The sequence below is a fragment of the Athene cunicularia genome (genome assembly GCF_003259725.1).
Source record: "Athene cunicularia isolate RWA chromosome 18 unlocalized genomic scaffold, athCun1 chr18_part1, whole genome shotgun sequence".
Classification (NCBI taxonomy): domain Eukaryota; kingdom Metazoa; phylum Chordata; class Aves; order Strigiformes; family Strigidae; genus Athene; species Athene cunicularia.
Genome location: NW_020799123.1, coordinates 12,170,738 through 12,184,491, shown reverse-complemented (window position 1 = coordinate 12,184,491; position 13,754 = coordinate 12,170,738). Strand labels below are relative to the sequence as shown.

General features: G+C 56.6%; 1 protein-coding gene across 2 annotated transcripts in view; it reads left to right on the top strand.

Annotated features, from left to right (window-relative positions):
• Positions 1–13,754, top strand: part of SLC39A11 (solute carrier family 39 member 11) — a 100,526-nt gene that overhangs the window by 83,639 nt on the left and 3,133 nt on the right. The gene's annotated exons all lie outside the window — the stretch shown is intronic.

Here is a 13,754-nt window from a genome sequence, read left to right as displayed (position 1 = left end):
AGTAGGTTTAGGGGTGGGGGGCCCGGGGGGGTCGGCTGTTGCTCCTGGTGGTGGGGCCTCTGTTCCCGGCGATGATGGCAGCTCTCCCTGCGTGCCTGGGGAGCGGTTCTTGGGGTTCACATGGATCCCCTTGAGCAGCTGTAGGAGTTTTTGGGGGTGAGCGGGAGCCAGGGGAACCCCTCGGCACTCAGGTGGGGAGCAGAGGCGTCTCCTCGCTGGGGGGGGGCACCCCCTCAGCACCCCCTTTTTCCCGGCACTGGAACCCTCCTGGGCGAGGTGGACCTGCACCTGGCGAGCTTTCCTCACCTAAACCCCAAACTCCTCAGGGCAGGGATAGATTTTTCTGCCCTTCAGCCACCCCCAAATCCCACCCAAGAGTTTGTCTCATCCTTTTCTGCAAACTGCAGGTGACATTTTGTCCAGGGTCTGAGCCCAGCTCGCCGCGGGCGCCAGGAAGGGGGGAAAGGGCACGGTTTTGTGAGTGTAACGTTTAACTCGGGCTCGCCCTTCCCCAGCACACCTCGGCTTGCAAAGTGCTTTTCGTGCTGATGGACCATCGCATCGTGGCACCAGAGCTCCCACCAGCGTCCCACCTGCCCTGGCTGTCTCTGAATGAAAGCTCCTCCTTGGGGCAGCTGGAGAGCGGGTGTGAGTGTGGAAGTGATGTAAACAGATATAATTTTTATTTTTTCCCCCAATGATGATGGTGATGTTTCCTCCACCGCAGCACAATGGTTCCCATTCATCAGCCCTTTTGCTGGGAACGCTGGCCTTGTTTTGATCTGTTGTGCCCACAGATTGTTTCCTGTCCAGCTTTGGTAAAACAGACAGAAAAGAGGCTTCGAGTTGACAGGCAGACTTTGACTATGGCTTGGAAAATATTATTTCATGGGACAGCCTGTGCCTCCCACGCTGTGTGTCTCAGGCTGGGAAAAAAAAAAAAAAAAAAAAGGCTTGATTAATGTACGGAGATTGAAACCAGGCAAAAATTTTATACTGTGTTTTCTTTGAATGAATGGAAATCATTGTGGTCCGAGAGACAGCAGAAGACACACTGGGTTTTTCTCTCGTTTGCACACATGCGATCTCCGTCTCTTGCTTATGAATAGATCCACAGTGGAGCGAATAAAGAGGCTGCTGGTGTCGGATCAAAATGTGGGGTGGAATCCCGACCTCTTTATCAGATCAAGGCCGTGCACAGAAACACCTGATGGAAAAAAACCCACCTGTTGATGGGAGGGAGGTGAGGCTGCGCGGGGATTTCCACATTTCCCTGGGATCCCTGACAAACGCTGCTCCTGCCCGGGGTGCTGCCGCGGGGTACAAAGCAAAACTGTTGGAAGATGCTTATTAAGCACCTTTTAATTAGCCTCTCCCGAAGGTCGATGTTTATGACTAAGTGAGAGTTAAGGAGCAGGGTAGGTTTCTCGAGGGCCTTTCTTTTGTGAACGGCGGGCGTGGGTTTTCACCGAGGCTGGTGCTCTGGAGAAGAAGGTGGGCTGGAAGGGTTTGGTGAGCCACAAACCAAGACTGCGGCTCCTTGGCTGTTGTGTTTCTCACTGTGGCTAACAAAACTCCACGGCGGGGCCTGAAGAGATGGAGAGGAGGTTCCAGCCAGTGGCGACAGCATCTTCCCATCAGAAGTCTTGGATGCAGATGTCCCAGCCCCCGTGTGCAGATGTGCAGATTGGCTTTGAGAGAAGAAATGCACGATTTAGGCAGAAGAAGAGGTCTCGGTGCTGGATGCAATGAGGCTGCGTGGATGTTGGCAAAGCGCTCTCCTCCATCCCTGGCCAGGAGAGCCGGGGCTTCGGCTCGGCACCGAGGGGGGCGGACACCCCACGCTCACCCCCTGCAGCAGCAGAGCTGATGCACGTGTGCTCCTCCTGCCAAAGCCTGCTAGTTCTCTCTTTGCCCATCAGAAAAGAGCTAGGTCACTAAGAAAAGGAAGCGGGTGCCTGGGAAGCAAGGTGAGGTGGCTTGAGCCGCTTCGCCCCCACCTCTGGAGATGCCTGCAGGGCTGTGCTGGATCAGGCAGCGCCTCTGCCTGCGCTTTTCCCTCCCGAGGCCTTTCCCAGCATCCCCAGTCATCTTGGATGTTGTTCCCCGGTTCCTGTTTGAAGCCTTGGCAGATGCTGCAGGACTGCTTTGACGCGCTTGGTTTGTGGTGTAGGTGAGATCTCACGAAGCCACCCCCGGTACGAGGCTAAACAGAGGCTGGCCGTGGCCCGCGGCGCGGTGCAGCCTCCCTCCTCGCTCCTTATCCTCCACAAACAAACTTACACCACCGACAGACACAAGCCAGACTGGCCACGATGTCTTGGCTTCATCCTGTATCCAAGGAAAATTATTACTGTGTGAGTAATGTCACCAAACACAGCAGCACGTCCAGCCTCTCCCGGAGCACCGATGGCTCCTTGCATGGCCGGGACTGTGGGATGGGCAAAAAAATGTGCTGGGAAAGCTGTGTGGCTTCAGTGGTTTTGCTGAGCTGCCTTCAAAGCTACCAGATGTTTCCCTCACCAATCCTGCAGTGCCTGGATAGTCTGTCGTCCTGCAGACCCACCTGCTTCCCATTCTGGTGCGGTGCTGGGGAGTTAAATCCGGGGTCTTACGGCGCTTTGCTGCTCAGTCCCAGATGGGGAGAGATGCGGGCAGGGAGCGGGAGCTTGTTTTCCATCTTTGAATCAGGGCCAGAGCGCAAACGTTTTCCTGGTCCTCCCAAAACGCGGGAGCTCGGTTTGGTCACAACAATCTGGGTTGCTGGAGACTGGGTTCAGGGTGAATTTAAATTCGTGATTTGTGCAGGAGACTTCCCCAATGTCAACCAGGTCTCTGGGCTCCAGCAAGGTCCCTCGCCTGCCTGCAGTGCGGCGGGTGCCCCGGGTGCTGGGAAGGTGCTTGTGTCCCACCCTTGAGCAGACACGGGGGAGCCGAGCCGAGCCCCCCAGCAAAGGGAACCCGTTCTGGATCGGCAGCTGCTGCCGGGCAGGTCTCCAGCGGGGAGAGCGGCTCCTCAGTCGTTCTTGGCATCAAACTGCACCTTGAATGGTTTATCTTGGCCCCGCGGCGCTGGGACTGCCTCCTGCTAGGCTGGGGGGGGGGCGAGGTGGGTCCAATCCCCCCAGCCTCATGCACCAGCACGGGGAAGATGCTTTTTAGAGGGGTTTTTTTTTGCTCTTTGAGTCTTGTAACAGGCGCTTGGCTGGCCGAGGGTGGTTTTCCATCCCACGGCTGTGTTGAGGGCAGCTGCTCTTCCCGACTGTCTGAGGTTGCTCTCGGTGGGTGATGCTGCTGGAGATGGCGAGGAGGGAATTGTGGAGTGGGGCTGTGAGCCGTAGAGATGCTGAGCAGGGGGTGAGGGAGATGGGGAGCATCTCTCAAAAGCAGCCCAGCTCAGGAGGTGGAGGGCTGCTAGAGCAAGCGGGTGCTTTGTGCTGTCCTGAAATTCAGAAACCAAAATTCAAGGTGCTCAGTGGCTCAGCAGGGGAAACCTGCCCGAAGCGGAGCAGCCCGTGGTGGAGCCCGGCCGAGCCAAATCCCTCGGGCTCTGTGGCTTGTGTCTGCATGTTGGAGGCTCCTTCGCCACGTTGGTGCCGGCAGGTTTAGTGGCAACGCTCTTTCTTCTTCACTTGCCTGTCCCTTGCCCAAGACGGGTGGGTTGAAAGCCTGTGGCAGCCCAGCCTCTGCTGGCCCCCAGTTTCTGGGGCTGGGTGCGTGCTGCAGCTTTTATTTATTGCCCCGGGTTGGAGGAGGAGACCTCCCAAGTCAGCGGGGAGGTCTCCAAAGCCTGGCTGGGAGCGGGGCCGCTGGCTGCGAATCCCTCGCTGGCTGTTCACGTTTACATCACCGTTTGTATAAATAGTCTCCTCTCCTCTTCTCTCTCCTTCTTCCTTATCCTTTACTCAAGTGTCTAGACCGAGGAGGGGTTTTGGTTGATTTGTAATACGAGAGGCAGCTGGCCTCCCAAACAACATCTGGCTCCGTGGAAAGTCTGTGTAATGGTCCCTTTCTTCTCTTTCTGCGGTGGCCACTGCGTCTGCACATACAACCTGAAGGACAGGGGATGCCAGAGCAGCTTCTCACCTCCCTGAGAGAGAGCTCACGGGGAGCTCCCCAAGCCGTTCCCCCGGTGTGCTGTTGGCCGACTGAATGGTTTCTGGCCAAGCTGGGTGGGAGAGGAGAAGGCTTCAGCCCTGTGTTTGCAGGAACCCACGAGCTGCAGCTGCTGAATGCGTTGTAACGCGTCCCCAGGGCCACGACTCACCCTGCACCCTCTGTCTGGGGGTGAGGCACCCCTGGTTTTCAGTACAACCACCTTGGGTGTCTGCATCACCCCAGGAGAGAGGCTGGGGAGGCTGCCCCGAGCCAGGGAGGACCGCGGAGGGGCCCTGGGGCTGGCTCTCCGTGGCAGCCTGGGCTGGGCGTGATGCTCTGACCGGAGGACAGGTGGTGATGTGGGTGCTGCAGAGGAGGGGAGCTGGGACCAGGCTGCACAAGCTCCCCACCCTTGAACCTGGTCCCTGCTCCCGCGGGGTGACGTGTCGGGCACCGCTCCCTCCCCAGCCCCAGAAGCCAAAACCTGGCAATCACATGTTCTCCAGGACCCTCCTGCCCAGCTCTGATCTGCAAAGGGCACCCATCCAGTTCCTGTTCACCTTAAAATAAAAAAAAAAAAAAAAAAAAAAAAAAAAGCAGAGAGAGAAAAAACCATTATCCCTGTTTATCTTACCAAGATAATGCCAAACAAAGCTCACTTTGAACACCAGGTTCATCTTTGCAGCCCCAGTGGCCTGTTCCCTCTCTTTAGCAGCCTGGTTTAAAAATAAACCCTCTGAGGAGGGGAAGCAATTTGAATGAAGACATTGTTACTGTACACGATGCAATAATAGGGCCTTTTATAGCTACAGCTGTTAGTAAATTGTTTAGTTCCAGGTTTTCAGGCTGCATAAAGGAGCCGCTCTGGTGCTTTCACGCTCTCCCCCGGCGTCTTTTAACAGCGATGCTGCAGGAGATGGAAGAGGAGAAACCATTTCGGTACTTTTAATTTTGCTTTTAGCTAATGATCCCCGTCGGGATGCAAATGCGGACGCCCGGGAATCGTTTTTGAGCCCCTCGATAAAACCCTGCCACAGCAGTGAGCTCTGCTCGCCCGGCGGCGGGCTGGCAACGAGAGGGATGCTGAGCTCCATCACCATGTTACTGCAGGCGCCTGGGAGAGGATGAGTAAAATACAGACATATTTGTCTAGACATATAGCTGGGCTTTGATTCCCTTCAGGTTCTTTTCACCCCCGAGCAGGGAGGAAGAACAGTGTCTTTCTAAACTACACTCATCCTTCTTCCCTTGCCTTGCTGGAGGCTTTTGTTTCCCTGGATCTGGAGAACAAGGGAAAAACAAAACAAAACAAAACAAAAAAACCCTAAAAAATCCCCCCCTAAACCATTCCTCCACCCCGGCATGTTATTTGCGCTGAGATTTCCGTGGCGTGTAAAATAATTTTCTATGCGAAACGTGCTTGCCATTTGAAGATTCATACAAAAAGGAGAGCGTTGGCGTTTTTGCACGCGGCTATAAACATTAATTGGCAGGTATTATTGGGAATTTTTATAGGTGGGCCATAATCCTAGCCCTGCTTTTAGACCACCCAGCTTCTGTGTGTGTTTAATTTTTGAAAAAATATTTTAATAACCTTTATAAGGCTCTGTATCTCCCTCCAGCTTTTGCCCTACCCGAGATCAATGCAGCCACATCGTTAAATCCCACTTTATTTATGGGCGTGCCTGTATGAATATGTAAAAATTTAAATTATCTGCAGCCTGACGCTGTTTAAAATAGAGTTAACGAGGTCTCACATGAGGGTCTTCTTAAGGTATTTAAAAATAGATGCTTCTGGCTTGTAGGGTCTTGACCAAAACCTCTTGGTTGGAGCTGGAAGGTGCTCAGTGGCTCTGGAAGGTGCTGTGGCTCCTCAGTGGCTGCTGGCGAAGGATGTTCTTGGTTTCTGCTCAAAACTGGAGCAATTTCTGTCCAAGCCACCACCTTTGGGAGCTGGCTCTGATGAGGTGCGAGCTCTCACTTTCCCCACAGACTCTTTTTTATGGTCGTTGGCATTCTGCTTGTAACGGTTCGGTGGGATTTACAGGGTGCCTTGGAGCTGGGTGGCTGCGGGGCTCGGGGTGGCCTCTAATGACGCCAAGCTTTTCTCTGAATGCGCTTCTGAGAAAGGAAAAGTGTTGTGAGTAACAGCAGCAGCAGGGTCCTGCAGCTCTGCCGGCTGCTTTTCAGTGCTGCCTTCCTGTCCTTGTTGTAGAAACGGGGAAACTGAGGCAGGGGCGGGTGCTTGTCACGGGGGCTGAGCCTCTCCCAGCACTCACCCACCCGTCTGCAGCTAGAGCATCGTCCCACCTCGGGCTGGGTCCCCAACTCCCCCCAAGACTGGGCAGAGCTGGGGACCACCCGCCGGCTGCCTGAGAATATTTGGGTCTTGTGCTGTTCCCTCTCTTCGGGCAAGAATTTAACCCCAGTAAATATGACGGGGAGGCGATGCTGAGAAGGGGAAGTGATGTCTTCATCCATTTACAAATATCTCTTAATTTTCCAGCTAGGTAGACCATAACTGTGCAAACAGAAATTTGTCTAGGCGATGGCTCCTGCTTTTCCTTACGTGCTGCGAGGAGGAAGCAGCAGGACAAGGGCGATGGCTCCTGGCTTGTGTCTCCTGCAAAGGGGGTTTTGCAGGGAGTGACTCCAGGGCTTGGTCATGTCTCCTCGTTTTGCAGATACCAGCCTGGGGGAGCCAGAGCTGGGCGAGGTTGGGTGACACTGGTTGGATCCTGCGCTCGCAGGTCATGTTCACACTCTTACCTGGCAGCGGGAGAAAGCGCTGGGGCTCCCCGAGCTTTTCCTGCTGCGCGGCCGAGGTCAAAACGTGGCGAAAGAGAGACGAGAGCAGGAGCGTGCGGAGCTCATGAAACGTGTCTTTGTGCTTCCCAGATCGGGGGAGATGTGAACTTTTACCCTGTACGTGAGTCTGACTCATAAATCAAACAGTTACATAAATAACCGGGCAGATAAGAATAAAGATTTTAGAACCTCAGAGGAATAAATAGTCCCTAGACAACGGGACCCCTCCGTGCGATCCGGCATGGACCGCCGGCCGGCCACAGTTCCTATCGCTTATCGCCCGCCCCGGCTGCTGTTGAGGCTTTGAACTTGCTCTTGCCAGCAGGCGCCGGCATTGGGGCATGGCGGGTCTCGTGGGGGTGTCTGGACTCGTGTTCTTTTGGCTGAGCCCCCCCCAGCTTCGCTGAGATGGGGAGGAGATGCCTCATGGGGCATCCGAGCCCAGGCTGGCAGCACCTGGTACCCGGAGCCATGACCCTGGCTCACACCCTGTATCTCATGGGATGTTCTTGCACCCATAGCCAGCTACATCCGAGGGCTTGCCCACCTTTGTGTGCCAGTCCCATTACAGCTAATTAAGCTGTAATGCTAATGACTTGCTTGGGGAGGGTTTGGAGGGTCGGTCCTCCCCGGGGAGCGCAGGACCACGAGATGCGGCAGGAGCTGAGCTTTGTATTTGCTGTCGGTTGAAGTGGGATTGGGGAGGGGAGGTGGGAAAGAGCCTGAGTGCTCGTGTGAGTCTGAGACACCATGGGCAGGACACAGAGCAGGTTGGGAAAGGAAAGCAAAAAAAAACCAAAGCCCTGCGTGTTTTAGCTGAGTGATGTAACCTGAAGGTGGAAGCAGCTCAGGCACGTGGATGCGTTTGGATGCTTTGTGCGCGGACCTGTCCCCATCCCCATCGCTTTGGGGCGCAGCGTGAGGATGGCCGGTGGCACGGGGGCTACCCCGTCCTGCCTGGCCAAGCCCTGCCTGAGCTGAGGTTCGCCGGGGCGGGGAGGTGGGTGGCAGCCCTGTCCCAGGCTGGCCTGGCACCGCTGGGGATTTCTGTCGGGAAAGCTGGAGGATTTCTTGCTCTTCAGCTAAAGTTCACGTCCTGGTTGCTGCAGTCAAAGTGTAGAGCAGGTTTTATGACTTTGAACTTAGCTTACGTGCCTTTGGGATAAATTAAAGGTAAAATTTCCTAAAATTGTAAATGTTTACTGCGTGTGGATCCAGAGCGGTGCATATTTAAGGCTGGCAGAGGGCCAGGAGCGCAGATGTGACACAGACCGGGCGGCACGCTGCGGAGAGCCCGAGCGAGTGAGTGGGGAGAGGGAGGGAAGGGGTAGAAAAAGGTCTGGAAGGGGCTGCTGAGGAGCAGCTCTGAAAGGGCCGAGCGCCGGGGCAGCAGGTGTGGTTTCCCTTGGGATGTGTCTGTGCATGGCTCTAGCAGAGACCTGACATGAGCACAAAAGCGAGTGTGCTGAGCCGGGGTGTGGAGGCGGTAAGGGAGGAGGCTGGGGAGGGAGCAGGTCTGGGTCTGTAACCGTGACATCGTGGCATCTGGTTTTAGCCCAAAGCATCTGGCGCTTAGGAAGACTGTCAAGCTGTGTCTAAAAAGCTGCTTGTTCATGAGGGTGACCTGGAAATGTGGGTGCCGAGGGCAGGGCTGGGCCTGAGGGCACCTCGTATGGCGAGTGTGGCCAGCAGGGCCAGGGAAGGGATCTGAGCCCTGGGCTCGGCACTGGGGAGGCCGCCCCTCGGGGAGGGGGTTCAGTTCTGGGCCCCTCACCCCAAAAAGGCCATTGAGTGACTCGAGCGTGGCCAGAGAAGGGCAACGGAGCTGGGGCAGGGTCTGGAGCACAGGTCTGCTGGGGGGCGGCTGGGGGAACTGGGGGGGTTCAGTCTGGAGAAGAGGAGGCTGAGGGGAGACCTCCTGGCCCTCTGCAACTCCCTGCCAGGAGGGGGCAGAGAGGGGGGATGAGTCTCTGGAGCCAAGGCCCCAGCGCCAGGCCCCGAGGGAATGGCCTCAAGCTGCCCAGGGCAGGGTCAGGCTGGCTCTGAGGAAGGATTTCTGTGCAGAAGGGGCTGTTGGGCGTTGGAATGGGCTGCCCAGGGCAGGGGGGAGTCCCCGGGATCCCTGGGGGGGTTGAAGAGTCGGGCTGAGCCAGCGCTGAGGGGTCTGGGGGAGTTGGGAAGGGTCAGGGTGAGGGTCATGGTTGGGCTGGAGGAGCTGCAGGGGCTTTTCCAGCCCGGATGATTCTGGGAATCTGAGATTCTCTATTCCTGGGAGCAGTCTGGTGGAGCAGCTGGTGCCCAGGCTATGTAACCCTCAAACCCGTGCCCCTTTCATTTGTCTGCTTTTGTGGTTCTCCCTGGAGATGAGTGTCTCTGCAACCATCCAGCCCGTTCCTGCCTCCCCGTGTCTGCAGCTCTTTCCCTGGTTTGTGCCGCAAATTCTTCCCTGCCGCTTCTCCTCTCCCCTTTTTCCTTCCAGATGCCCCAGTTGTCTTTGGTGCCATTTGGAAAGCACCGTGCTTGTCGCACGGTTCGGGTGGAGGTTCTGCTGTCGGCTTCCAAATGAGAACAGGGTGCCTATTTTTGTCGGATTTCATTCACACGTAATTTCCAATCTGTGTCCGTGTAACCTGAAAACTGTGCAGCGGCTCCCAGCCTGGTCGTTTCTTTGTCGGAGGGGAGGAGAGCTGAGGTCTCTCTGGCTCAAGGCATCGTGTGATGGGCAGCACGTGCTGCATCCCCTGCCCAGGATGGGGGTACAGCCTGCATCCCCTGCCCAGAATGGGGGTACACCCTTCATCCTGTCCCTGATACGGGGGTACACCCTGCATCCCCTGCCCAGCATGGGTTCCCATGTTGTTCCATACATTTCTGTGTCCCTGTGGGTAATGGGGCTGGTGGCTGCACTCAGGAGGAGGCACGGTAGGTTTGTATCCACTTTTTTTTTTTCTTCAAATTGGTTTTGAGTGTTTGACATGAAAGATCCTGCATTATCGAAGGGCAAATCTGCACGAGTACCATCCGCCCACCTGCTTTTTCAGCTTTACCCATTAAAACACAAAACACCTAAAGCAATAGAGTCACCAGAGCCCCCTGTGCCCGTGGATGGGGCTCAGGGTGGGCGCGTGGTCCGGCGGGCGCCGGGGCTGGCTGAGGGGACGGCTCCCACCCTGCTCCCCCCAGCAGCTCCCCGGCCGTCTCCTCGCGTGAGAGCCTCCGGTGACGCCGGGGCAGAGCGTGCTGGCAGCTGTGTTTAACAGGTAGGGCAGGTATGGGGAAACGCCGAGGGCCCCGCGCTCGCCGCAGAGCTCCTTCCCACCTGCGAGCCCGGATCAAACACCTCGACGGGCGGCCCGAGTGGGAGCCATGATGTAATCTTGGGAACCCAAAACAATCGGCCCTTTCATGGCAAGACGATAACAATCAAAACAGTATGTAAGGGCCTGCCATGCAAGAATACACATGCACATTATACACTGGAGGGAATTGAAAGCCGTAGTGAAAAGGGGCTTGTTAAGAATATGTAGCCTGCTTTCATAATCAGTTTGTAAAAGAATAGGCCCTTGAAAACAAGGGTTTAGGCTTATAGAAGGCTTTCTGTGCCTTGACCTTGCAAATATGCAGAGATGCCAACTTTTTTTTGAAAGTGAACTTGGAGTCTCCCAGCGTGGTGCCATAGCAGTTGGCAGGCGAGCTGGGGGTAGGAGGTCCAGCCCCGGTATGTTCCCGGGGGACACGGAGTCTTTCTCTCTTGCCACGAGGAGCTGGTCCATGGTGGAGTTCCACCAGCATGCCATGGCTTTACCTTTTCTTCCTTAAAACTGCAGCACTGGGCTCTGCTGCAGAAGAGGATCAGCCAACGCTAGGGCAGACCCATCCCAGCAGCACTGGCTCTCTGCAGAGCTCACGTGTGGACAGCACGTGTCCGAGTGGCGTTTCTGTTCCCAGATGGAGGAGGTTATGGAGGACATCGCTGTCACCGCCACCATCTTACAAACGGGGAAGCTGAGGCAGAGAGCTGGGAAAGGTAACGTGTCCGACACACGTTGGCTCCTTGATCCTCGAAGCTTCCAAGGACACCCTGAGCCCGTTGTGCCCAAATGGAGGAGACACCCAAGTGACATTCCCACGCGGGCCAAGGTGCCAGTGGCAGAGCTGGTGACAGCGCACACGCGTCCCTGGGTGGAGTCCTGTGTGGTTTCCCCTGGGCTGCTCTTTCTTTAGACGTGTAGGTTGGGGATGAGCCACAGGTTGTCCTCCTCATCTGCAAAATGTCTTCTAGCTGGACACGGGTGGCCCAGCAGACCAGATGGAAGCTGCTTCTAACACCTCTCTATCAGTTATTCCCCACTTTCTTCTCTTGAGAGACTTAGAGAGAACGTCTCTAAACATTTCATCCTGATGACTGTCCCTCTGGCCGCACTGCCTCATCTCCCCACCACCATCTCCTCCGTGTCCCGCAGCTCGCCGGGGGCACTCAGAGGTTTGTCTCCCCTGGGCCAGGCTGCTCCAGTCTGTCTTTGTGCATCTGTTTTACAACGTGTTTCTTTGCAGTCGGGGGAAGCCTTCCAAGAATCCCCACCTATTTCCGTAATAAGGACGCCTTTGTTTTCCCCATACACAATGCAGCTTTGATTCAGTTGCTTTCTCACCAACCGTGTTGCCGTCAGCTCGACACGGGAGCTACGGAGAAGGTGTGAGGTGTGCGCGGCTCGGCGGACAAGGGGGAGAGGAATGTCCCCTGGGATGGTTTTATTTCACAGCGGAGGCATTGGAGGTAAATCTTCTTCGCTTTAGCACCCGGATATCTCTGGAGATGCTCAGCTGGTCCCTGAGCAGCGAGTGGACGTACCCTTCGTGCAGTGAAGCCAGGCAGAGCAAAGAGCAAGGCTTGTGCGTTCTGGCCTCCACGTTATCACAGAGTTGTCCTCATCCTGATGGGATTAGAGTCCCTTGGAAAGACTCAAAAGGCCCCAAAGTCCAAGAAATGTTCAGGCAGAACTGCAGTGGGAGGAAACGTTGAAGGAACGACTGGTCCCAGGGATGGGGAGCGTGGTGGTGTGGGTACACGGGGGGACCGGAGGCCAGGAGATGACATGGGGCCCTTCTCGGCCTGTCGCTGAGCCCAGAAGGTCCTTTCTGCCCTGCAGATGTCTCAAGGCAGGAGCAAGGAGCCCCACGTGCAGGGACACCTGCGGCCAGGCGCTGGGGCTCTGGTGGCCTCTTGCCACGCCGCACGCTTTGCGTGCCCGTGCCCGACGCCTGCCCCACGCAGTGTGAGGCCGACCACCACCTCCCTTGGGAAAACAGGTTAAAATCTTGATCTGGGAGGGGCCATGCGTGGCTGCCTCCCCGCCAAGAGCTGGGAGAAGTGGGTGGCCTGGCCCCAGCGGGTCCCTGTTGGCGTTGAGGACGCCGTGACCCACCGCGAGCGGTGGCGCGTTGCTCGCCGTGGTGCGCGCGTGCCGTGGCACATGGCACGTCTCTCGCTGTAGCCCGTTGCTTGTGGTACGCGCCGAGCTGGCTGCAGCCCCATCCCCAGCATGTGCCAGACCCACCGGGCAACCAGCGCTGCCGGGGAGGTGGCCCAAGCCGTAGGGCCAGGGCCCATTCTTGTTTTTGGGGAGCCCTGATGGGTTTTGCTGGGGGAGCACGTGGAGGAGAGAGGAGGAGGAGAGCAGGGGCAAACCCACCCGTCTGGGCTTCTCCTCTTGGATCCTTCCTGGGTTGAATTCCCCTTCCTCCTGCCCCTCGGGGCTTGCTCTCCCCCAGGGCTGCTGCAGGGCGAGGGGTCAGCGCGGGGTTCCCTCCTGCCGGCGGGACTGGGGGTGACGGGGGGGCTCGCCACCCTTCCTGTACAGACCCCTCCATTCACACCTCCCTCTCCCACCCCATTAATTTGTTGTGGTCGGGGCCAGTAATAGCTGCTTTGTGCGAAGGCGAGGGAAGGAGAAAAAAAAAAAAAAAAACAGCGCACAGACAGCAGCTCCAGTGTTTTCTAAAAGGGATGTTTTTTCCCCCTCCGTTCTCTCTCTCTTTCCCTTGAATAATGTTTTTGATTGTAATAGCCTGTCCTGGTTAGGGAAACCCACAGCCTCTCCCCCTTCCCCTCCCCTCTTCTGTAAACCCTGGTAGAAGTTTAAACAACCCAGAGAGATTTTTCTCACCAGTCTTATTTTACTAATAGGAAACAAGTGTTTAAAGCAGCAAAGGGAACTTTCAGCTGCTGGCAAAGGAATAACTGACCTTGCAGAGCAGCGCTGGGGTCCCGCTCGGAGCCGTGGGCTGGGGCAAGTCGCAGCCCAGCACCTCACTGTTGGGGCTTCGAGCCCCCCCAGGGATGGTCACGCTCTCTGTGTCCCCTCAGGATCGGGCCATGGCCAGTTCCACCCGTCCAGACCAGCAAAACCACGATGGGAGAAATGCTCCAACTGTGGAAGGAGACACGGTTCGCTCTCATGGAGCTGCTCAGCCCCATAAAAAACGAGCCCTGTTTGGTTTGGTGCTTGCGATGCCCTTGAGTGAAGGAGAAAACTCCATATCCCAATTTCCTGGTTTTCACCAAAAATCTCAACCACCTGCTGAGCTGGGAGGGACCCTGGAGCAGAGGGGAAGGACCGTTCCCAAGGCTGGAGCAAATCCTGGCAGAGGATGGGTGCTGGGGCGGGTGGAGTGCTGGGGTGAGGTGCTGCTGCACAGGGCTGGGGTCTGACGGACCCTCCGACGGCAAATCCCTGTTCCCTGGCTGTTCGAGGAGCTGTTTCCCTTTGGACAAGCTCCGGGTGATGTGACGGTCCCACCGTGGGGTCACTGCGTCGGGCGGGCACGGGGTGCTCCGAAGGTGGGTG